Raw genomic sequence first — 24,036 nt, forward strand, 5'->3', positions numbered from 1 at the left:
GGCACCAATTTAGTCTACGACAAAGAAGGATCACTCAAATTCAAGTGTGCTGGATACAGAGCTTTGGTTTCCTTTTGGCTTCCTTTTCCATTCATCCCCACTCCCTTCTGTTCTCTTCTGCATGTTACAGTGTCAGAAAACCTGGGGACTTCATTTCCTAGGCTCTTGCAAGAAGGGTTTAAAAGATTTTCAGCTCTGCCAATAGTAGAAACTATCAGAAGGAACCCCTGTGACTCCAGAGGCTACAGGTTTTCCAAGAGCATGAGGGTTTAGGTCAGTGGTAGTAGTTTCCAGAGAGTCTTGGAACTTCCTGATTTCCACATGCACCTTTCAGCTTTTCCCCACTGCCATCCTCCCAGCCCATCCACTGAGTTTATAACACTGATTCCTTTTTAATAATCAGAGTGTTTTTGCTTTCTTGATTGACTCCTAATTGATACAGTAAAGGGGAATGAGAAGTAAATCTGCACTTGAACGAATGTACACATCTAAGTTGTGTCAATGGGGTGGCCTGGAGAATTTAAATATTGCAACTGCATATTGCAGCTGGCCAGATTTGCAGTGTTCTATGTGGCTTTCAACCCCCCACTCCCCTGGGGGAAAGAAAAAAATTAAAACCTGTATCTTAAGTCTCAAATTATTTCTGAAAATGATTTTCCCAAATCAGAACATAGTTAAAGATATCCAAGGACAAGAAAGAAAGATCCATGTTCTAGAATAATGAGAAACAATAAATAAAAGAAAGAATTGTACAAAAGGACATTGCTTTATCAGGCAGGGATTATTGTTAAAATATGCTTGCCATATTAAAATAAACGAGCAAGCTTAAAAAAAATCTAAGGAAACAGCAAATCTTAAAATGACATAGATTAGGAAAAAAGAGAGAAAATAAAAATTTAAAAGTTCCCCAAATTAAGAACCAAAACAATGGGCTTAACAGAATATTAGACATGGTTAAAGAGAAAATTGATGAATTATAACACATATCAGAAAAATTATGGGCCACATAACAGTGTCTCAGGTCAACAACAGGCTGCACAGTGATGGTGGTCCTGCAAGATTATAGTGGAGCTGAAAAATTCCCACTACCTGGTGATGTTCTAGCTATTGTAGCCTCATAGTGCAACACATTGCTCATGTGTTTGTGGAGATGCCGGTGTAAACAAACCTACTGTTCTGCCAATCATATAAAAGTGCAGTACATACAATTATGTACAGTACATAATACTCTGTAATGATAATAAATGACTATGTTACTGGTTTGTGTATTTACTATACTATACTTTATATAATTATTTTAGAGTTGTACTCCTTCCACTTATTAAAAAAAAAAAAACTTAACTGTGAAACAGCCTCAGGCAGGTCCTTTAGGAGATATTCCAGAACACAGACATTGCTACCATAGGAGGTGGCAGCTCCATGAGTGCTGCTGCCCCTGAAGACCTCCCAGTGGGGCATGATGTGGAGGTGGAAGACAGTGATACTGATGATGCTGACCCTGTGTAGGGCTAGGCTACTTTGTGTTTTTAGTGTACCTTAAACTGCACAGCGTTTACAAAGTCTGCAGTGGTGCACAGCAATGTCCTGGGACGTCACATTCACTCCCCACTCACTCACTGACTCACCCAGTGCAACTTCCAGTCCTGCAAGTTCTATTCATGGAAAGGGCCCTGGACAGGTGCACTACTTTTTAAATCTTTTATACCATGCCTTTACTGTACCTTGTACATGTTTGGATACACAGATACTCACCATTGTGCTACAGTTGCCTACAGTGTTCAGTGCAGGGACCGTGCTGCTGTGCAGGTCTGTAGCCTGGGCGCAGTAGGATGTACCGTAGAGCCCAGGTGTGTGTAGGTGGAGCCTAGCACCACCTAGGCTTGTGTGATCACACTCTATGGTGTTCACACAAACATGAAATCCCCTAACGACGAATTTCTCAGAAGGCATCCCCGTCCTTAAGCACTCATGACTTTATATAATACTGAGAAGGAGAGCAAGGAGGGACAAGACAGAGGCTGGTCAGAAAATGAAGCAAGCGGACTGCAGCGGACTCTCACTGGGCACCACCCACTGTCTCAGGATCCAGCCGCATCCCTTTCGGGTGAACCTGTTGGGCAGGAGCAACTTAGCGACATAGCTCTCCACACCCCATGCCCGAGCCCCACCACCATGCCACTGTGACACTATCATTCTCATTCTCAGGAATATAAAGTTTTCATTTCATTTGTATCCGTTCGGCTTTTAACAGTCGTTCTGACTGTATATTTTAAGATAGCATAAGACCTGTGGAAAATGCTTCTGGATTCCCACTGCCAGGCTCACCCAGACACCTCCAGCAGGGCCTGACTACAGGAAAAATGAGAAGTCATCAGCTATACCCATGTGAAATCCATTGGAACCAACCCCTAGTATCCAAACAAAAGCATTTTACTAAACAATACCTCTGATTATAGTGCAATAATAGAGACGCAATTATGTCATCTCTAACTGGAGTTTGAAATTTTGATACTGAAGATGCTGATTATTTTCACATGCAAAAAAAGCAACACAGACATGTGAAACTGTGGAATATTTAGAAGACCAATTTAAAATTGTTTACACCTAATGAGGGACTGTTCGGCAATATGTATACAGTGCATATTAAATGAGCAAGACTATTGCAAACCCTTCACACAATTTGGAGAGCTGCAAATGTGCTTGGCACATAAAACATAGTAACTTAAGCACTGAAGAGGGGTGGAAACCACTCGGTCAAGTTTGTTTGTTAAAGTCATATAAGTATAAATAAACCTGGAAGTTAACACTTTCACCTCAACTATAAAAAGTAGGAAGAAGACAGAGACATTGTGTTTATGATACTTTTAGAATCATGCAAAATAAACTACTTCAGACCCAAAAAATAAAACATAAATAAGCCCTTGCCAGTTAATTAGAGAAAGAAAAATTGGAAACTGTAGATGATCGCAAAACAATAATACATTGGGCATTCACTTTTGGTTGCCTAGGAAATTAAGTTACTCTGTAGTCATTGCTTCTGCACCTTAAAACTCTGGGAGTTTTAATATAAGTTTTAAATATCTGAGACCTGAAAAAAGACCACAGATTTAAAATGCTGACTCTGCAACAATCTTGCTATATGACCCTGATAAAATAATCAAACATTCACTTATGTGTATCTTCAGAAAACAGTGTTAAATGCATTTAAAACCATAAAATATTTAAGTCAGAAAGAGACTCTGAGATCATCCAGTCCCCATATTTTGCAGAACAGCAAAGTGAAGCCCAAAAGGGTTAAGATACTATTTAAATCAAGCTTTCTTTTTTTTCTGATTTCCTATTTTTTCAACTCATTATCAAGGATTTGAGAGGAATAAAAGAATTTGAGATAAAATAAAAATATATATATTCAGAGCTATCATTTGTTGAAATCCCCTTAGACAGCATAGTGGTCAATTCCCTTGTCCCTTTGAGTTGGTCAACCACCATCTGAGATGATCGTGAACAGAATGCCAGCAAATCTGGGTACCACCTATATCAATCTTAAATTTGTATAGTCATTTTTAAAAATTTTTTCTCTTATTGTTGGCTCATTTTTTGGTCCTCTCTAAGAAATCTTTGCATTTTCTGAGTCCAGGACGATATTTCATTTTCATTTCTCTTAGAAGCTCCATAATTTTAGCTTTAGGTTTAGGATTATGATCCATTTCAAACTAATGTTTGTGGAAAGCATGAGGTGAATTTTTAGTTGCTTTTTTCCCATATGGATGATCAGCAGTTCTGAGACCATTTGTTGATGAAAAATAAATGCTTCTATTTCTCAATGGTGTTGGCTTCATTGTCCAAATAGATTGGCCGTATAAATGTGGGTTAATTTCTGGATGGACTCTGCTATGTTCCAGCGATCCTGCTCAAGTGTGACGCAATATATTGTCTTGACCAGTGTGGCTGGAAACTCAATATTGAAACCAGGAAGAATGAAACCTCCAACTTTGTTCTCTCTCTCAGGGTATTTGGTTATGCTATGCCCCCTGTAATTCCATATAGTTTTTACAATAAATGTCTCAATTTCTCCAAAAATGTCTTCTGGGATTTTGATAGTGATTGCTCTATTATCTATAGCTCAATTTGAGAGAGTAACTTCAAAAAGAAAAGTTGCATCTTCCAATCCATGGACACAGTGTATCTTTCCATTTATTGATATCTTCTTTAACATTTTTATCAATGCCTTATAGGTTTGTCATTTTAATATTGAGTTTTTGTACTTTTCTGAATATTTATGCATCTCCACTCTATTTTCTGTGAATTAATTCATTTAATATTATTGTCAGCATAAATAGATACAAATAATTCTTGTATACTTAATTAACTTTAGATATTTATTTGTAGATTCTTTCTCATCTTCTATATAAATACTTAGGTCATCTACAAATGAAGACAGTTTTATGTGTCCTTTTTCAAACTTTGTGTATTCTATTTCTTTTTTCTTGCCTTACTACACTGGCCAATGTCCTCCAGTATATCACTGAATAGAAAAAGTAAGAGGGGCTATCCTTGACCTGCTCCCAATTTGAAAAGTAAAGTGCTCAATGCTCCACTTGAACTATGATGTGAGATATAGTTGTTTTATAGATGTTATTTATCAGGGGTTAAAGCAGTTTCCTTCTATTCCTAGTTTGTGGAGAGTTTTTTTATTTTATGATGAGTAGGTTCAATTTTACCAAATAGTTTTTCTGTATTTATTGAGCTATAATATGATTTTTCTACTTTATGTTGTTAATGTATTAAATTATCTCGATTGATCAAATGTTAAGCCAACCTTACATTGCTGGAATAAACTCTATTTGGCACATTGTCAAATTTTTATGTGGCTTGATTGGACTGTCTAATATTTTGTAATATATTTTTGTGTCTAAGTTCGTGAAAGATCTTGATTTTTATTATAATTTTCTTTTCTTGCAATATTTTTGTGGAGATTTGGAACCAGAATATTTCTGACTTTCTAAAATAAGTTTAGGAGTAGATTTTCATCCTCTATTTACTGAAAGAGAGTATGCATTTTTTATTCCTTAAATATTTAATTCAACAGTCCGGTGGAACTATCTGTACTAGTGATTTCCCTCTGAGGATTTTTATTATCGATTGAATTTATTTAATGGGTTTATTCCTATTTTGCTTCTCTACTTCTTCCTGAGCCAATGTAAACAATTTTTGAAGAAATTGGTCAATTTTACATAGTTGTCAAACTAATTGGCTTAATGCTATTTGCAATATTACTTTACTATTTTAGAGTGTCTGTTGTATTTGTAATGCTGTCGCCTCAATCATTGCCAATATTGATAATTTGATTTTTTTCCCTAGTTTTTCCCTCTTGCTCAGTCTTGCCAAGTTTTTAACAAATTTTATTAACATTTTTATAGAATAAACTTTGGAGTTTGTTATTTCTCTCTATAATTTCCATTCCTTTCAGTTTTTCTTCTATGTATACTATTTCTTTTCTTCTAAATACTTTGGCTTAAAAGACTAATTACTTTGGTTGCTCTTTTTCCCTAACTTCTTAGAGTAGAAACATATCATTGGTTTTAAATACTTCCTTTTATTATAATATGGGCTTTTCAATCTGTATATTTTCTCAATTTTGAGCTGCTGTCCAGATTTATATTTTCATTATCCTTTAGTTAAAAATATTTGTAATTGCCTTGCCATTTCATTTTGATCTACAACTGATGTATAAGTGTGATTCTAATATTCCAAATATTTGTATCTTTTTTAGGTATCTTATTTTTTGTTGATTTCTAATTTAATTTTGTTGTAAAGACCAATACAGTATCAGTGGTATGTGCTGGAACCAGCTTGTACTGACTTGAGAGAGCCTGTTGTTACAAATTCATAATTTTAGTAAGCTTAAAATTGGACATGGCATGGGAAACTGAAAACTCTTCCAATCAGGGCTTTTGTTTCGTTTGTTTTTCAAAAGCTGGTTCATACGTACAATGACCATGTTTTGGTCTTTTCAATTTTTAGATGTATTTTATGGCTCAACAGGTCTACTTCATGTGCACTTGAAAAGAATGTGCAGTCTTCAGTGATATATATATGTCACAGAATCTATATTTATATCTATATATGATATATGTGAGTACTATTTATATATATCACTGGTCAAGACTGCTTTCAGATCTTCCGTATGTTTCATTTCTTTTGAGTCAATATTAAATTAAAATTCCATATTTCTCTATTTCTTCCTTATTTTTATCATATGCCATTCTTAATTCTGTTAATATTTGTTTTGAAATCTAATTTTTCTGATATAACATTAATAGAACCGTAACAGCTCTATTTGCATAACATATTTTGAATATCTTACATCTATCTGTGTCTTTTTATTTAAAGTGTCTACTATGAACAGAATATACTTAGAACTTGTTTTTTGTACCTACTCTGAAAATTTCTGCCTTTTAATTGAAATCCATTTATATTCAAGGCAATTACTGATGTGTTTCGCTTTGTGTCTATCATCTTGCTATTTGTTTTCTAAATTTTTCATTTGCCTTTTTCTCTCTGTTCCATCATCCCCACTCTCTTGTGTTAAGTGAATTAATTTAAAATTCAATTTTAATATCCCGATAGGATTTTTAGCTACCCATCTTTACACACATTTTTTTGAACTTTTAAGCATTATAAAATATATTATAATTTCTTATTAGAGACCACTTTAATTAGTCATGATACTTTAAATATAAAGGGTTTTCTTTAGCATTTATTCTAGTATAAAATGCTGGCAATGAATTCTCTCATTTTCTTTTTAATCTGAGTATGTATTTATTTCCCCTAACTTTTGAAGATAATTTCAGTGGATAAAAGTTAAGTTTTGAGAGTTTAGTTTTTTTCCTTTCAGCACTCTAGATATGTCTTTCGGCACATTGTTCCTGGTGAGAGGTCATCCATCATCCACCTCATCTTTCTTCTGTACAAAATGTGTCAATTGTCTTCAGCTGCTTTCAAGATTATCTCTTTATCTTTTATTTTCAACGGTTTGACTATGATGTGCCAAGGTTGCTTATTTTTGTATTTATTATGCTTGCAGCTGGTTGAGCTTCCTGGTTTTGTAAATTGACTTTTGAAATTTAATTTAGTATATGTCCACTTCTTTGTTATTCAAATGCTTTTTTCAGCTCACTCTCTTTCTCTGTCTCCTTCCCTCTTGACCTCCAACTACACATATGCTAAACCACTTGATATCGTCCAACTGGTTACTGAGGCTGAGTTTTCTCCCATTATTGTTTTTTTTTTTTTCCTTGTTCTTCTTATTGGATAAATTCTACTTGTCTGTTTTCATGTTCACTAACAGTTTATTACAGTATTCAATTTGCTATGATATTCACCTAGAGTACTTTCCATTTCAAATACTACATTTTAACTTGGGAATATCTATTCAGTTCTTTTTATAGTTGTTATTTCTCTTCCGCAGTTCTGCATCTTTTTTCTATTTATGAATACCTTTTCATTAAGCCTTGAAAGATACTTATAAAACATACCTAAAATAGATGATAACAAAAAATGTTTGCCATTTCCATCATTTGTTGCTATCTTGGGATCTATTTATTCCTTTTAAGTTGACAACATTTTAATTTTATTAAAATTTAATTGATAACTTTTTAAAATTGATATTTTCTTGCTTCTTTTTAAGTCTAGTAATTTTTAATTGCATGCTGATCATGATGACAATATATTATAGAGATCCTCGCTCATTGTAAGTATTTTTCTGCCTACCAGCTGAATTATTGGTGGATCCTTTTGTTCCTCATGTCTGATTTCATTCTTCGTTACAGTGGACCTGATTGGGTTTTGATCTTAGTCCTAGAGCAGAACTCTTATCTAAGGAGTATTTATGGCCTTTCTTGGATTTTGCATGAATGTCTCACATGATCAGAGAGGAATAGCCAGTCTGTATATGCTGGATGTACCTAAGCACTCTACAGCTTTTGGTATTATCCTTTGATTCTAGGGCTTTTCAACTAAGTGACACAGAGCCTCAGTCTGCACAAGTCTGACATAGTCCGCAACCAAAGACCAGCCATGAATTTGCATGACCTCCCAAATTCCAGCCGGGCCAGCATCCTGGAACTCATATCTGTGCCTATTTAGTGAGACCACTATGCTGCTTGGAATGAAATATCCCGTGCTATTAATGGGAAATGCTCATATAACAGGATACTGGGCAATCACGAGGCTCAACTCTTGGGTTTCTCTTCTGTCAAGGACCAAATCCTATAATGCTAGCTGTTCAGTGTCTGCAAAATTGCTGAGTGCGTTTTATCTAGCTTTATGGTTATTTCAGTGGGCGAGCAAGTCTAATCCCATTTAGCCTATCCTGGCTAGAAAAGGAAGTCCCTAGATACGTTTTTTTATTGAGGATATCTTGCTCTAAAATTGCCAGTTGTTTTTTTTTTTTAACTTAGAGCAGGAAATTCAAATTAATACACATAAGCCTCCTTGCTTTATAGTCAATAGATCTAAGGTCATTTGATCCTGAGCTGCTACTAAAGCCTAAAAGTTAATCATTATTTCTATATGGGAGATACAGTTCTTGTTCATTAATGGTGGGTGTATCGCCCCTGTATAGCTATGCTTTACCTTTAATTGCAACGTTTCTGGTATGGCATATTACAAATTCAGTTTTCCTGCTTATACTGTGTTGTATCGTGTGACAGATGCTTATTAAACTTATACAAATAATACATTATCATGAAAATTGAAGACATTCTGCATAGCAGGTTTGTGGGGAAGGTCTATCAATGTCTGTTGTATTTTCTATAGATGCATTACAGATTTCACCAGTTGTACTATCTACAAATATAGTATGGCTATCTATAGATTTGTATCTATAAATTATTAGAATTAGTGTAGTTCAATATGAATATAGCCTCAACTCAATATCCCTTTGTATAAGTTTCCTAGGGCTGCTATAACAAAGTTTCACAAACCAAATGGCTAAACAACGTACATTTATTCCCTCACACATCTGAAAGCTAGAAGTGTGAAACAAAGGTGTTGGAGGGGTCACACTCCATCTGAAGGCTCTAGGGACAAATCCTTCCTTGCTTGTCCCTAGCTTCTGGTGGTTGCTGACAATCCTTGGTGTTCCATGGCTTGCAGCTGTTATCACCCAATCTCTGTCCCATTGCTATATGGCTTTCCTCCCTGTGTATGTCCTCTGTGTCTCTGTGTTCAAACTTCCCCCTACTTATAAGGACACCAGTCATTGGATTTATGACCCACTCTAATGCAGTATGACATATTAACTTGATTACCTCTGCAAAGACCCCATTTTCAATCAAAGTCACATTCACAGGTTCTAGGTGAACGTGAATTTTGCAGAGACACTATTCAACCCAACACAGCTTATTGAAAGATAGATGTGAGCTCATCTCAAATCATTTTAAAAGCATTCATATAAATCAGCTGTCCCCAGTCTTTTTGGCACCAGGGACCAGTTTCATGGAAGACAATTTTTGCAGGGGGTGGGGTGGGAAAGGGAGGTACAGGGAGAGATGGGGAGCGGCTGTAAGTGTAGATGAAGCTTCCCTCACTCACCTGCTAACAATAATACTCATAATATGTAAATAATACTCATAATATGTAAAGACAAAATAGATAGTCCAATGTCCCTCAACAATTTCATTAAGTTCCTAAAATGCCCTCTGTAATAATTTCTTGTTCTGCTCATCTTGTTTCAGCAATTTATCTTAGGCATCTGTATGCTTCCAGACTGGATTCCTATTTATACATAATTATTCACTTGTCTTGTTCCTTTATTGCAGAGCACATGCCTACAAGGTTGGAAGTGTATCTTAGTAATTTTTTGCATTTCCACTATATAACATAATGCCTTTAATATGATAAATGTATCATCTATGTTGCAAAATGAGTAAGCCACATATCAAATTATCTGGGAAACGTCTGTGAAATACTTGGCAAATCTTATCAAATTTGGTATCTGTTTCATTTACAAATATGTGAAATTATTATGTGTCAATTATAAATAAAACAATAAAAATTAAAATAATGTCCCTCATTTTGTATTTGTATGATTTTCTTTATGATTTAGCTTAAGTTATGTGTTTTTGGCAAGAACACCACAGGAGTAATATTGTGCTCCTCTTAGTGAATCATGTAAGGGGTATATGTTATGTCTTTTTACTAATGTTAAGGTAGAATCTGACAGATATTTTCTCTAAAATATATAGCATTTTTTATTTTGGTAATTGATAAGTATTTTGTAGGGAGATATTTTATGGCTATGCAAATATCCTGTTTCTTATCTTACTTTCACCCATTTATTTTAGCAGCCATTGATAATGCTTGTCTGCGCAATTATTACTGTGCTGTTTGCAAAAAATATATATTATTACCTATTCTTAGATTTCATACATTTTTATCATTAAAAAATTATTTGTGAACTTACTATCTGACACTGCAGTAAGCAAGAGGGATACAACCATAACCAAATTGTAGTACCAGTCTAGCCAACTTGATGGTCTAGATATATGACTACATTTGTAGTTAGATATGAGATTTATATCGTCAAATTCCCAAAAGCAATAATATTGAAATCTTATTGTGCTGTATTGTGGCTATCGATTTCAAAAGAAGGTACATATCATGTTTCTTCTTTTTAAATTCATTCATATTCTTTAATGATATTTTACCATTTCTTTTTATTTTTGTTTGTTTATGAATTCTATGACTTTACATTTGAAGCATTCTCTCATTTTTATTAATTAATTTACATATATTGTTGTGAATAACGCTCTTCTCCCTTCACATTTTCTAAATGGCATTCACTAATTATAAAACTTAAAAACTGTGTATTTGTTTTGCATTTAGCAAGTTAACTAAACCTACTACTAAGCCTAAATATCTTTCTATTTCTGCTTATTCTCTATGAACTTCTAGCTGTTAGTCAGGTTTTCACCAAATAATTATAATTCTTGCCCCACTTTAATCATAAGTGTCCTCACTCTTTCCGTTTCATGTCCTATCCCATTGTCTAAAACTTCTAGAACAATGTTAAGCAGTAACAGTGTATTTGTATTGTTTCTGATTTTAACAGAAGTATCTCCAATTATTTTACTCTTAAGTATGAATTTGTTAGTTTAAGTCAGCATTTTTTATCATGTTGAGAAAGTATATTCTATATATGACATGACATTTCATCGCGTTCAACTTCCAATCCACCACCCCTGTCTGGTTTTGAAGGCCCCAACGCTACGAGTCCTAGTCGGAGGTAGAATCCCATCTTTCAGTCTGGAAAATAAATAGAGATACCCCCCCCGTTAGTCTGCCCAGGAGCAGGGATTCATGACCTAGGACTGGTCAACCAGATGCTCCCACCCTAGTTACTGAATCTTGGTGAGTGATGCCAAGCTGAAGGTCAATGAGTCACAGTTCATGGTTGTGAAGTTTGGGCAGCAATGGCCCATTGGTGTCAGAGGATTTCAAGGTCAGGAGGAGTAGAGAGATGATGCTGGGCCTGGGAAAAACAAACCTTTCCACAACTAGCTGTCAAAAAAGGCAGCAGGTGACTCCTACCAAGAAAAGACTGTGCAGAAGAGCAGCTCAGAAGAAATAATCATCAGTTCCAGTGGGAGATAAGAGAGAAAACTTCACAGAGGAACAACATTGAAGAAAGAGAAGAATTTTGATAGAGAAAAGAGAAAAATTATTTCCTAGGCTACTTCTTTAACAGAGCTTCATTTTTTTTTTCCTGTTAGGAAAATTTGCTAAGATATTAAAATTAGCCCAGCTAGCTGCCTATGCAATTTGATGATTTGAATATGTCAAATTTTCATACTGATGGCCATAAATTAAATTCATCTTTTTCTTAACTTATTTATTAAAGGCCATGCTTTATAGTCTACTTGTTATTCACACAGAAAACAAACACAGAAATATCGTGATCATAGATAATTCCTCAGATGATCAATGATCATGTTCTGTTAATTTCAGAGACCTCAGTGACTTCTTAGACGCTATCTATTAGTTTTGTTTTTGTGCTCCAGAAATGTTTCACTAGCCTTGTAATGTTTTGAAGGCATAAATGCCATAATTATTTTTGTATCTCCTCTGGAATCAGCATTTTACTTTTCCCAAAGTACCAATATATATATGTCATGGCATGTGGGTTATGAAACCCCCTGTCTCCCACTGGAGAGAATAGAGGAAGGTCACAAACTCCAAAACAGTGTTGATTCTCTTTGTTCCTAACTGAAACTATGTTCAGAGCACCAGGCAGAACTGCTGCTCTTGAATTTTAATCATTGTTCTTTGCTTTAGATATTGGGTTCATGTTGTTAACAGCAACTGCCGAGTCATAGCATCTGTTTACTTTGTATTGGGGTAGTGATCCCAATTTAAAATATAATGCTTTCCCACTGTTTATGCATTGCCATAAGCCATCTATCCAACAGAATTTATCAAAATCACTATTATTTATCACTTATTGTCAAGTACACCATCACTCATGACACTGAAGATCTATTCCAGATGAATAATTCAAAGTATATAACCCACATTTTGCATAGCTTATAACTGACTACAGTTTTATTTGCTCTCATTCAGCAATGAGCATAGTGTAGGCATGCTCACCGTAGGAGTTTTGTAATGTCAGAAAGGTCCCACGAATCCTATTTTGTATAGGAAACCACAAAGTCTATTGGGATAAATAAAGAATTAACTTTAGGCTCACATTTCATTCTAGGATCCCAAATAAGAATGTGAGAGACTAAAGATACCCGCATGTCCCATGACCATACACCCCAAGCCAAACATGCATGGGTCCTGTGTTGCACTATGTTACTTCACATCCTGATGTTGCAGGAAGCCAAAAGGCACGGGAAGTGGATGAGTAATCACAGCAGCCAGGAAATTAGAGCAGAGCAAGTGAAAGAAAGAAAAGAGAAGAGGGGACCCCAATGGCAGCAGTAACTAGAAATTGGCACAAAGTCTTCCCAGAGAACATTTTGTGTCATTTAGAACTGACAGAAGCATCAAGATGTTGAGGTTAAATCCTAATAACCATCCTGGTGCAATGTTCAGGAGAACAGGGGAGGGGTCAGAGTAGGGGGTTGTCAGTAAGCATGAAGGGTCCTCATTCTACCCCGATTCCCAGGATTATAGTTTTCTAATATTTTGTTTGCTACATGTCTACTCTCCATTGAATAAAGTATTACGTCTAATTTTCACAAAACATCTAATGATTTAATAAAAATTGTAGTCACAAACAACTGTTGATTATGCATTTTAACATTACTAACATGACTGCACCATCTCTGCTGCCTTTGATAGCTAAGTGCCGGCTTCATATTCCAGCTAACATCCCCCGCTGCCACCCATGGGAGATACTGACTTTCTGTTTGCCTATTACTGGCTCATCCTTCAGGAATGGCATCCCTCTTCCAGGAACTGCATCTCCTCCAGCCCAGTCTGGTGGCTTCAGCAATGACCACCACATCCATACAGGATCTTGATGTCTCGGACATAGTGAATTAGTGCAGGAGTGAGACCTTGACCCACACAGTACCTATCAGAGTATTTCTTTACAATTTTCTTAATTGGGACCAAGGAAGACAGTCAGTTGACTTCTAGAAGTAAAAGCTATGGAATGATAGGTCTGGAAACTTCTAGGGTGCCTGCTGCATGTCATGTGTCAAAGGCTGGTGTGTTGTGGGAAGAATTATACTGACATGCAAAGAGAAGGTGGGATGGGAAGTGAGATGGCAAAAATGACCCTCGAGTCCCTGGTTCCAGCACTACATGAGGTTTACCTGTATCTTTTTGTTTTCTTATGGTTTTGTTGCTCCATATCTTTTTGGGTAGACAAGTCAATAAATTCTTTTTCTTACCCAAGTATGTTACTATCTTTTATAACTACTAATCTTGCCTAATTCACCTCCCCTTCAATACCTCCTGCCTTCACCAACACCAAATTAGTCCAGGACCACCTCCCCTCTCTTTACAATAGTAGCGATAACCCTCTGACTCACCTCCCTGCCTCTGGTGGCCGCCCACTTCAATCATGATCTGTGGCATAGCTAGAGAAAAGTCTCAAAACACAAATCATATCATGTTGTATATTGCACAGAATTTTTAGTGGTTTCTAGATGAGACCTATGTCATAATTTTGAATGTCTATCATCCAAAGCTCCTTTCTCTTTGGGAGAAATCTCCCAACATGCAGCTTCAAGAGACAGAGGGCACAGACTCTCTCAGGAAGCCATGGGGATGGGGGAAGACACTTTTCTCCCCATGCTCCCTTGGAATCCAGGGTGAGGCTGAGCTGATAGAATATGTCTCCCAGGCAAATCACACATGCGATGCACAGATGGCTGATTGAAATCTTCAGTGCCCATGTTCAGTGACAAGGTCTAAAAATGGCAGTAGCAGAAATACTGATAGAGGAATTTTTTCCTCTTTTTCTTTTTTTTCCAACTTTATTGAAGTACAATTGACAAGTTAAAATTGTGTATATTTACAACGTACAACATGATGATTCTCAATGCATATGCATTGGAAAGTGATTACCACAATCAAGCTAAATTAACATCCATCACCTCACATAGTTGTGTGTGTGTGTGTGTGTGTGTGTGTGTGTGTATGTGGTGAGAGGAATTCTACCAGCCCATGTCTGTGGCTTGACTTTGGCTGCAGTCTTGCATCTCGCCTCTTCTGGTTCCTGACCTTGTTTTGTGCCTGGTCCTCCAGTACTTCCTGACAATTAGGTGAGCTATCTCCACGCGTGGAGCTCCTTCCATCTCCAGCCCTGCATGCCAGCTCTCAGGTGCCTGTGGTCATTTGCTTCTCCCTAGGAGATGTGTCCCTCATCCAGGTCAGCAGTGGAAGGAATGAAGGGCTACTGTGAGCAGTGACCATCTGATCACATCTTATCAAGGGAGGAATCTGCAAAGAGGCTAGAAGGATCTGCTTTAAAATCCAATGTTCACACTTGAATAGTATCCATCTAATGATTTAAAAAGGAGTGGATTATAAATGATGCTAGAAAATATGGTGTTGAACTTCTCACAGATCAATACATCAGAGTTTTTCAGATTCCCCTTGGTAAGATTAAGACTAAGAGTGATTGTCATGGGTACCTTCCCCGGGCACTCCTGCCAGACTTTCTTCCCTGCACAACAGGTTAATTCCATTCTTACCTATCAGTATTTACCTCCCCCAGAATTTTAAAGCCCTTTTAGATTCATCTCACTTCCTGTCCTTTTGCTTTTCCATACTTTAGGCATTGATAAAAATTAATGGTCTAATTATGCTTATGACTTTCCAGTCACATACAGTAAAACAATAAAATAAAACCTTTTATTTCTAAAAATATTGCATTTGGGAATACTTTTTCTTTTTTTGCTTTAACAACTTTTCTTCCTTTAAAATTCCTCTAATATATGAAGAAAATGTACTCTTTGTTCATTATTCCCTCTCAGTTATAATGAACTATGAGAACATTTTCTGTTTTCTATCACTTTGAAGCATTTTCAGATAAGGTTAATATAAAAATATGTTTATTTTGTTGGAGTTCAACTATTTTCACACTGTTTAAATTAGAAAAGTCTTTTGATACTATCTGCAAAAGGAAAGTAAGGAAGATTTTATACGAAAAAAATGTTAAATTAAAAGCCAGTTAATGTAAGGATAATAATTATTTAATATTAAAAAGGAAGGGGAAAATACTGGTATTAATAAGTGTGTCATTTTATGTGAGGTTATGGGTATGTTAATTAACATGATTGTGGTGATCGTTTCACAATGTATACATATATCAAATGCGATGTTGTACAACTCAATCTATAGTAGTTGCCTCTTTGCTTTCTGGGTTTGCTTTCTGCAATTCCTTAGTTAACTGTGGTCAACCATGGTCCAAAAACAAGTGATCACAGTACCCTAAAATAGGATAATTTGAGAAAGAGAGAATTCATGAAATGTGCTCTTGAAAAAGAGCACATTCACATAACTCTTATTACAGTATAATATTGTTTTGTTACCTTTAGATGTATGTCCGTTCATTGAAACTTCCCAGGGTGGGTTTTTAATAGAACTATGCCCAGCCTCTAACTACACAATAAACTTCCAATAAGTATTTGCTAATTGATTATCCTTTGTCTTAACTGGCATATTGAAGAACACAGATTTTTGAAAGCTTGTGGACATATAGCAGATAAAAATATTGCTTCTAAGCAAAAGGACAGATTTTCTCAGCAGAAGACTGTAACAGGAAGTTAACAATAACCCCGGCTGCAAACTTAAAACATTGTGAAGTTATATACCAGAACTTTTCAGGAGAACTCAGGGTATCTTTACATAAGCAAGAGCCTCTTGGTACTGATATTGATAAATGTATTTCAAGAGTTCACTTCTGTTCTGGTATAGTCAGATTTATGGTTCTGCAAAGAAAAAAAAAATGCCAGTGCAGACTTTTATTAAATAATATAAGGATGACTCCTTCCTATTGAACATAAAAATAATTAAAATCATAGGAGTGCTGACTCAAGAAGAAATACAATGTTTGAATAAATCTTTCTCCATTGACAAAATTGATTCAGTAATTATATAAAACTTCCCGCATTTTGTCTGATGGATTTGCAGATGAATTCAACAAAACATTGTAAGGAGCAAAGAGCTCCAAACTTCCACAAAATGAGAAGTCTTCTTTTTCTCTTGTAATAAGGGAGTTTAGCTATTAAATACTATTCAGAAACTTCAAGGGTTTTTTTGTGATCAGCGTTTGTAAATGAGCAATAGACATTTGAAATGAAGAAGTACCTATCTCAGCGATCAGAATACAATTGGATCTATCTATGCTGCTGAGATGAAGACATGTCTCGATATCTCATGATATAAGAAAGGTAAAACAGCATCTCCTGTATTTGTTCTGCTTTTATTTCTACTTTTATAAGTTGTAATTTTTGATTTATGAATATTTACGCTTAGGAAATTATAAATATTATGTTTTAATTTTGAATTGTGGTCTTTAACATTTTAGAGTGCTTTCTTTGTTTTAAACACTGGTTTTTAGCCTAAAGATGATCTTATTTTATGATAAGATTAAGACCTCTAAGTTATTTTATTGTTTATCTGTCTACCTACTACCTATCTCCTTTTATCAATTATTTATTATTGGTATTTGCCTGGTATGTGTTTGCCCACCCATTATTTTCATCCTTATTTAATATTTTGTTCAAAGTGTTTCATATGATTTCACAGACAGGGTTTTTTATCTCTATTCATTTGCGTTAATATATTGGTATTTTATTTCTCGTGCAATTATTTTAAGTTTTCTGTTTTATATAGTTAAAAATAACGATGCAGGCTGTTTCACTGGGGCATTATGGTTACTGTGTGTGTCTGTACATAGACAGATATACAGATCTATCTATTTCTGTATATTTTTTCTTATATCAATAAGAATTTTATCCTAAAAGTAAGTCCCTTTGATCTTCTACTGTGTATCCAGCGATATCTATTCTTTCTTATCTTACTTCCAATAATGCCTTTATTGCTTTTATTTCTAATTTCTTTTTGCTTTCCACTTCTTTCTTGAGTTCTGGCAGCTAAAGTTTTATTTCTTTCCACTGCTTTGCCAATTCTTTCCTGAAATCTTGTGCTTCTACCTTGTGTTCTTATTGCACATATACAGAAATTTTATTTTATTAATATTTGTTAAGTTCTTTGTGACATGCTTAGGCACAATTTGCAATTGCTTATTACAGTTTTTTTTTTTTTTTCTTTCTTTCCTGGTGAGAGTTCTTTCTTGATCATTTTTTCATTTGGTTGTTTTTTTTGTTTGTTTGTTTTTTGTTTTGTTTTCCTTTAGAAAAGTCACTTTAATGTTCCTCAAAAGGGTTCTGTTGGCATTTCGAATGGACAATATTTTCTCAGGTGACACCACCATGAGCACTAGAGGATATTTGCCATCCTTGGGACCATCTACTAGGTGCCAGTAGCACCCCTCAGCCATTGTGGTACACAAAATCACCACCTCACATTTCTATATGTCCTCAGGGACAGTTGGAGTTAGATTGAGAAATAGCAGTATAGAGGTTATAACATCCCCTTTGTTATTAATCAGCACTGAAGGAAGTGAGTTTTCCTGACACAAATATTTGTGGGAGACTTACATGGCAGAAGGCCCAGGAGCCTGCCTGGCTAGCTGGAATTTTTCTTATAAGCCAGGTTTTATGTGTGAGTTTGCTAAGCATTTACTTCTACCCAACCAATGGGAATAGAATAACGGGTAGGTTTTTGAAACGTGAAGAATCCCCTTCAGTCCCACTGAGTCATTGTTTGTCTAGGTTAGCCATGATTTCTCTGCTGCATGGATACAACCCCAAACCAGGAGATCCCTGGCCAAAAGCTAGTCCTCTGTTATTATTCCCACTGAAGGTAGAGTGCATTTCCCTCCCTTTGACTTTGACCTCAGCCTTGTGACTTGCTGTGTCCAGTGGAATGTGGGTGGAAAGGAAAGTGTGCCAGTCCCAAGCTGCCCCCACCCATAGCCTGCCATTGACATGAGTGGCAGTGCCCCCAGGTTACTGGGTCACAGCTGCCTTTTCAGCCTGGTCCCAGAGGGAATTCATGTGGCATAGATGAGAACCCAATCCTCAACGAGAAGCCAAGAACAGCTGGACCTGGAACTTGAAGCAGAACCATCTGCACAAACCAGCTCAGCTTTGATCAGCTGCAGCCTAGCAGAATTTCAGACGTGTGAGCATGAGAATAAATGCTATTTTTTATGCCACTGAGTTTAGAGACAGTTTGTTATACGGCATTATTGTAAAAATAGCTGACTAATACATACGTTCAAACTAGAAGGTCTCTGTTTTCTTTTGAGCTCTACAATCAGAGTTTCAACCATCCCACTTTACTTAGGTACCTCATTTCTGGGTGAACAAAGTTTCCTCACTTGAACACCAGAATCTACACTTTGTTTCTTTTCCTCCCTGGGTCTATTTCATTTTCCTTATTGGTTCATTCTTATCTTTCCAACCCAATGTACAAATTCATTTCTTTTTCATCCACCCTCATATGCTGGGTGATCTCATTCAGCACCACGGCTAAAATTGGTCTGTATGTTGACATCATTCCAATGACTAATTGTAGCCCCATCCTTTTTCCTGAACTCTATACTAATAGCCAATTTCCTTTACATACAAACATTTCCATTTGGATGGCTATCGAGCTACTCAAAGTTTTCATTTAAAAAAAAAAAAAAAAAAAAAAAAAAAAAAAAACCTCTTGTTTTTCTCTACAAAAACTTACTCTTCTCATGTTTCCTCACCACAGTGAATAGCAACTTTATGCTTCTACTCACTCAATCTCCCATGTCGTCTTTGTCTCTTCTTGTTCCTTCACTGATCATTCCCCTTATTGACCTTTCCTTCATTAATCATTCAACAAATTCCAATCCCTCTTGTCTCTACATCAGAATACATAGTGTCCCACTTAATGCCAATATCACCCTGGTATATGATCTAGAGAAAATATTTCATATGTATAAATGCTGAGGTTGTAGCTGGAATCTTACCCTTCCCCATCATGCTGAGACAGTGTCCTAGAAAATCCCAGACCTGGCAACATCTCTCGGCTTTACCACCTGCATTGTACCCATTGCCTGTGATAACTCAGGGTTTCAGGAATCATTATTTCCGCTTGCCTGGGAACTCAAATAGAAATTTGTTCTCAAAATTTTTCCTCCATGATTCAAAATATGCTACATATTTGTTTTAATAATTCACTTAGAGAATCCCTTGCAACAGGACACAAAATGTTTAAAAGTTGATCATATTGCATACTATTCTGCTGCTGTTTTTCTGATCTTGTTCCAAGTCATCACATATATAAACAAAGATGTCTTCTGGGGTTTGATTATGATTAATTGAAAAATAGACAACACTTCATAACAGTTTTATTAAAAGGCCATATTCTAAATAGGTCTTAAAAATGTTTTGATTTCTTCCCATAATGGCAGCAGAACACTAGAAAGGTAGGTTTCCGTTGAAAGCCATCCTCGGATTGAAGTATTTCAAGACAATCCCAGGACTTCTATTGGCGGAACTATTTCAACTCCATCTCACTATAACCTTAATTTCCTTTCTCTTCTGAGCTCCTGCTGTACCTGTTCTGCCTGCTCCAACCTCAGATAACACCAACTATTTTCTTCTAGCTATTTTCAATCAACCACTAGAGAAAAATCACATAAACCTTCTGAGTCACTTCCCTACACATTTGTGAGAGTTTTTCTTTTATTTTTAAATTTGTTTAAATTCTCACTGAGTTGAAATATTCAGTATTATTCCGCAAGCCCCTAATTGGCTCTGTTTTCCTCTTCCCTGGACTGGCTCTTTCGCATTTTTGACCATGTTTCACAGGAGCCAGTTCCCCACTGCTGGTGAGTAATCATCATCACCTAGCTCAGGCCTCAGACAGCACACAGAGGATGGATGGGAACTCATACTCTCCGTCCTTCTGGAGCCCTCTCGTCCCTCCATCCGACCATGTGCCTGCACCTTCTCTCTGGGATCTTAGCCAATTGTCTAACTCCATAGACCAAGGTTCTGGGAGCATTTTCCAGTCATCTTTCTATTGGCAAATCGCTGCCTTGGAGTCGGCTTGCAGGGGAACCTAATTTGAGAGTGTTGCTAAGTTTAAGCAAGGAAGAGATCCATACAGTCCGGTGTGGTAGCATAGCTGGGACTCACAGCACACAATGGGTTCACCAGTGGATAATGGAGGAGGAATTCCATGTACTTCTAAATAGAAAGGGGAAAGAAAGTCTTTCACACTACGAGAATGACAGAAGCCATACTGACAAGAGAACAACAAATGTAGAGCATTGATCTCTTCATTGATTTATGTATACCTTCATCCATTTCACAGTAGTATGGATTTTTTTCCAAAGGAATTACTTTAATTCTGAGACCTTGCCCTATGTCCTGTAGCTCTCTCTTGAGTGATGGCCCTCCTGTAGTTCTTATATTGAACATGGCCAGCAGACGCTACGGCATCTCAGGAAACAGGCTTTCTTCTCTCTTAATTCCGAGTCCCTGGGCCTGCCCAGCCTCCTGGGTAGAAGACCCTTAGGACATTCAGCATAGCTCCAGACGTCCAGGGATCCCAATTTGGAAAACATTAGTCTGGAGATGGAGTTGCTGATGTAGTTTGAGTATCTGTTCCATTAGTCATTTCTGAGAATGTGAAGTTTAACCAAGATTGGAACAAATAGAACCAGTTGATTCAGTGCAATTTGGAGAGGGTTCTATTTTGAGTTTGAGGGACTTTTAAAATCATGAGCTTGAAATGACGCTGAGAATTCTGAGCTATTTCAAAAATAGAGGAATGCAACCAGCATAGATTTCTTTAGAGTCTGTGCTTCCGGGTATTCCTGAACAGGTCTCAGCAACACTTGATGAAAACCCTGTGCTCTCACTGAACCCCACAGTTAAAAAATCTGTCATTTCCACCTAGTCTGGAATAACGTGCTGAGAGTCCACAGCTGTGAAGACGCACACCAACGGTGCCCCACAGGCATGAAGCAAAAACTGCTGGCCAAACTGAGTTGTCTCTAGAGGTTAATGGTTCATTGGATTTTATAAAACTAAGGCTGTTGTGTCTCCAAAAATTTCTAAAAAAAAAAAAAAAAAAAAAAAACACCAGGAGTCTAGTTTTAGAAGTTTGTGTTAAGACTGCAAAATAACTTTCCTTTATCCCCATTTCTACATCTACATGAGAAGTGCATTGTTCTTACTAAAATTGGGCATACATTTGAGAAAGATTTTTTTTCTTCCCCTTTGGCCAGAGAGTTGGCTGCTGGGAAGTATGTGGTGCTGAAAAGACCCCAGGTAGACACTGACCTATACGTTTTTGTGTTGCCATTTCAAAACTAAAAATGCTCCTAGAACACCCCATGTAATTCTCCCTTCATATTTCTACCCAAAGTAGTCAACTGTTGAATATCATTTGTATCCTACTGGAGTACTTCTGCTCATTGTGCTTGTTGAGCATTTCTTTCTAAAACTCCTTAAGAACATCTCCATTTCACTCACACTGGTCCTACAGTTATAAACCCACCAAACAAAAGTATACTCAACTCTGCTGTAGTTCAATCAGTGACTCCTTTTCTCTGAATGTTAATAGCAATGTCCCCATACCCCCTTTTCTCTGAGACTGAACTCTACTTACTTCCCTCAGGCCTTTTCCCACCTATTCTGATCTATGGCTTACCACTCACAAAACATTACAAGACTTACTTTAAATCAAGATATAATTACATACCATAAAATGCATAGACCTTGAGTATGCAATTTTATAATTTTTGACAACTATACATGCCACATCACCAACACTCCAATCGAGACATAGGATCTTGTGGTCGCTCTATGTATTGATTGTTTATCTTTCCCCAATGTGCCCAATCCCCCTCCTCCTGACCCAGATACAACTATTTTCTCATTTCTGTAACCATGTATTAGATTTGCTGTTCTTAAACTTCACATAAATGCTACAATTTGCTCACAGTAATGTTTCTGTGCTTCAGTGAGTGTGCCAGGAACTTGTCCCCTTTATTGTTACATTGTACTTCATCATATAAACATACTGTAATTTGTTTAACCATTTTCCTGAGGAAGGATATATGGGTTCTTCCCAGATTGGGACTATTGTAAAGAGAATATTCCTGTACGTGGTTTTGGAGGAACATATGTTTTCATCTCGAGGCAGTGAATAAAGAAAGAGTGGAATTACTAGATCATAAGGTAGGTGTCTAACTTTATGAGAATAATAAACATGTTTTTCATAGTGTTCGTAACATTTAAAACTCCCACAGCAGTGTGTGCATCTTCCAGTTGTTCAACACCCTTGCCTACATGTCGTATTTTTGCTCATTTTAATTTTAGCTGTTCTGATAGGTGTAAAATTGCATTGCATTGTGCTTTTAATTTGCATTTTCCTAGGGAATGATGATATGGAGCAACTTTTTATCTGCTTATTAGTCATTTGTATAGCTACTTTTTTGAAATGCCTAAGGCTTTTGCCCCTTCTTAGAGTTTTTTGTTACTTATTGTCGATTTGTATGTGTCACCTATATATTCTGAAAGTGAATGCTTGTTATACATACGTATACATATGTTATCTCCCAGACAGTGGCTTGCCTAATCATTTTCTTAATGATGACTCTTGGTCATAATACTTAAATATGAGTTTTAAATATTTAAGAAATCTATGTCACCCTTTTATTTTTTGGCTGCTTAGTGCCTTTTGTATTTTGTCTCAGAAATCTGCCTATATAACACAACATTAGGCACAGAATTGTTCCTGCATTCAGTATCTATGAAGTGTTCTTAACTTTTTCAAGCCTCTCCCAATATCCTCATGCACAGAAATCTCTCTCCAAGATACAGGCATATCCGTAAGTTGTAAGAAAATTCTATATTCAATGACAGTGATACAGTTATTAATATAATGTTATTGAAATTAGAGTAAGAGCATATTGCCATCTACCTGAGGGATCAAACAACTTTTCAAGACAGGACCAGCAGGGCAAAGTGGTCCTTAAATGATACATATTGGAAGTTGCATTCAGGAAAAAATGTTGAAAATTAGAAAATTACAAAGGAGGAAACTGAGGTTACTAAAATATCAATTGGATTTAATCATAAAATCAATGGCTGAGTTTAACAGATAATAGTTTTTAAAATGGTTGAAGTCAAAACAGGAAACATTTTGAAAAATAGACTAAGAAAACTAGACTATTCTAAGAAAATGAGGTTTGAGGAGAGAAATTATATGGTCATGGTTCTGACTAGGAAAGATGAATCTGGTAACTGCTACAAAATTCTTTGCAGAATCACATAGATTATAACACCTCCACTCTGGCTGCAGAACTGTGGCCATATCTATGACTACAAGTACCATTCAGAGTTGTATTAGTCAACTTTTGCTAGTTGTGTTGCAATAACAAATGCCCCCAAA

This window comes from Eulemur rufifrons, chromosome 12, assembly GCF_041146395.1.
Source record: "Eulemur rufifrons isolate Redbay chromosome 12, OSU_ERuf_1, whole genome shotgun sequence".
NCBI classification, from domain to species: domain Eukaryota; kingdom Metazoa; phylum Chordata; class Mammalia; order Primates; family Lemuridae; genus Eulemur; species Eulemur rufifrons.